The sequence below is a fragment of the Anneissia japonica genome, unplaced genomic scaffold, assembly GCF_011630105.1.
Source record: "Anneissia japonica isolate Jap-2015-1 unplaced genomic scaffold, ASM1163010v1 scaffold32244_len2718_cov124, whole genome shotgun sequence".
NCBI lineage: Eukaryota > Metazoa > Echinodermata > Crinoidea > Comatulida > Comatulidae > Anneissia > Anneissia japonica.
Window position 1 is genome coordinate 1 of NW_022682670.1, and position 2,691 is coordinate 2,691.

General features: G+C 35.2%; 1 non-coding gene and 1 pseudogene across 1 annotated transcript; both read right to left on the bottom strand.

Moving 5' to 3' along the window:
* Positions 1–552: 552 nt before the first annotated feature.
* Positions 553–650, bottom strand: LOC117107480 (annotated as a pseudogene).
* Positions 651–1,520: 870 nt separating this feature from the next.
* LOC117107423 lies at positions 1,521–1,712 on the bottom strand. Its single transcript, XR_004445229.1, has one exon. It is a non-coding gene; the product is annotated as a U2 spliceosomal RNA (small nuclear RNA).
* Positions 1,713–2,691: the final 979 nt, after the last annotated feature.

A 2,691-nucleotide genomic window follows, 5' to 3' on the forward strand; every position in this document is an offset into this window, starting at 1 on the left:
GTTTTTAGATCTTGAAATTCACAGGGCTCAGCCAAAGTTTTCAAAACTGTGACGTATTGGTCGATTGTTTCGCCTGAAGCCTGATGCCTATTGAAAAAAACGTTTCGCTCATACGTCACATTTTTCCTCTGTTCACAGTAGTTTTTGAACTTTTCTAATACCTTCTCAATTTTCTTTTCATCCCCTTCTTCTTCCCAGTCGAATGTATTATACACGACAAGCGCCTCATTTCCGATAACGGAGAGCAACGTGACTACTCGAGTGGCGGACGGTTTGCTGCTGACCCCTGTAGCTAGTTCGTAGTTGTCCCAGCGTTGTTTAAACTGCTTCCACTTCGTATGGATTTGTTCACCTGTGAGATCAAGCTGTCCTGGGACGGGTAGCATAATTCTGTTCATCCTCGTCGCCAATGTAATATTTAAGCCTGCTTTGAGACCACGAAATAACAACGACGAACACTAGATAACGTGTAAAGCTGACTTTAATAAACAAGTTTGTATTTCGCCGTGTACACGATGGACCGTAGCAATATTGGTAGCCCCTAGCAACTAGAGAGGGCGCTGGACCGATAATCTTTATAATAGATATTACACACTGTACAACTGATACAGATACTACACATGATCTTAGCCAAAAGGCCGAGAAGCGATGCCCTGCAAATGCTTCCAATGATACTAATATAAAATAACAGTTTGCTAAACTACCGGTGTTGGAAATGCTGAAGTTTATTAATTCAATATAATATTTAACTCTAACATATTTTTAAAAAATATTTATATATTATATATAACTTAAAATATATGTTAATGTACAGAAAAAAACCTCAATTGTAGACAATGTATTTTTGTAAATCATTAACAAAATTTTGGCATACGCTAATTTAGTAATTTGCATATGAATAAAAGGACACAATCAGTAACAAAAGCCTATAAATTCTAAAAGCAAACACAGACAGTTGTTATTCATTTTGTTGTAAACAGATTCCAGTGAAAGGGGATCAGTGGATTGTACACCTGGTATAGATAACCTGGTGTTTATATTATCTAGATGTGTATAAGAGACAGCCACAATACCGAACAACAATAGAATATAAAAGAACGCTTTGAACAACGGACTTGTAAAAAATTGACATAATATTACTACTAACCCGAAAAGATTTAAGTCTCCTCAGGAAGTAGAGTCGCTGTTGAGCATTTTTAATGCACTTAGTTGTATTTTCTCGCCATTTCAGGTCATTAGTTAAATAAATTCCCAAAAACATAAATTTATGTAATTTACAGTTTAATGCACTGTACAACTGATTTAGATAACCTGGTCTTTATATCACTCAAACTTTTAACTTGATAATGAGTAAAATATAAAATGAGTAATGTATAACAGATACTGGTAGTTCATCTTCTGGAATCTATAACAGTAGCTTAATGTTTAAAACGACAGAACGCACACTTTTGACAAGTATCATTATTATGGAAATTAGTATTATGTCAATTCTGTTTTTCTTTTAATATTTCCCTCAGTGGAGAGGATGGGCCGATCCTGGAGGCACTGCAATACCAGGCCAACCCGTGGCCAGGACGGAGCAAGCTCCTACTCCATGGCCTAATTTCAAAAATCAGTTTAATATAGAAGCTACTCAATGAGCAGCGTTTCAGATATTAAGCTGAAAAGAACAGATACTACACATGATCTTAGCCAAAAGGCCGAGAAGCGATGCCCTACAAATGCTTCCAATGATACTAATATAAAATAACAGTTTGCTAAACTACCGGTGTTGGAAATACTCAAGTTTATTAATTCAATATAATATTTGACTCTAACACATTTTAAATAAATAATTATATATTATATATAACTTAAAATATATGTTAATGTACAGAAAAAAACCTCAATTGTAGACAATGTATTTTTGTAAAACATTAACGAAATTTTGGCATACGCTACTTTAGTAATTTGCATATGAATAATTGGACACAATCAGTAACAAAAGCCTATAAATTCTAAAAGCAAACACAGACAGTTGTTATTCATTTTGTTGTAAACAGATTCCAGTGAAAGGGAATCAGTGGATTGTACACCAGGTATAGATAACCTGGTGTTTATATTACTCAAACTTCTAACTTGTTTACTTTTAAATTAATTAACCCTTTCACTGCGTGTACCCGGTAATACCGGGTATAAACACATATTGTTGAATTGCGCGTACCCGGTACTACCGGGTATGTAGAAAAAATATTGTTAAAAATCAGGAAGAGGTTCTGCGCCCTCTATAGTTTTTTTCTATGAACTATAATTAACCTTTTATCGGAAAAAAGTGTTTTCGAGTGGTTAGGCGCAAAATGGCGGGTGCACGGCCTCAAAACAGAAGGTACAATGTCGACGAAACTATGGACTAGATCTTTGCAGATACGGATAGTGAAGATAACTTTGAATTGGATGATTCTTGCATTTCTTTTCCCCCAGTCGACTATGATTGTGACGACAGTGATTCTAAGGACGAAAACGATTATTCTCTCAACTTGGGAGGCCCTGCACAGGGTCAAGGTGGCAATGCCTTGTCCGCAGATTTCCTTTCCACATTTCACACAATAGAACAGGCTAATTTTTATAGTTCTAAAATAAAGTAACAGTATGATGTTTGCAACGATGCATTTATATTTACAACCTGGATTATATAAAGCATAAATAAAAACG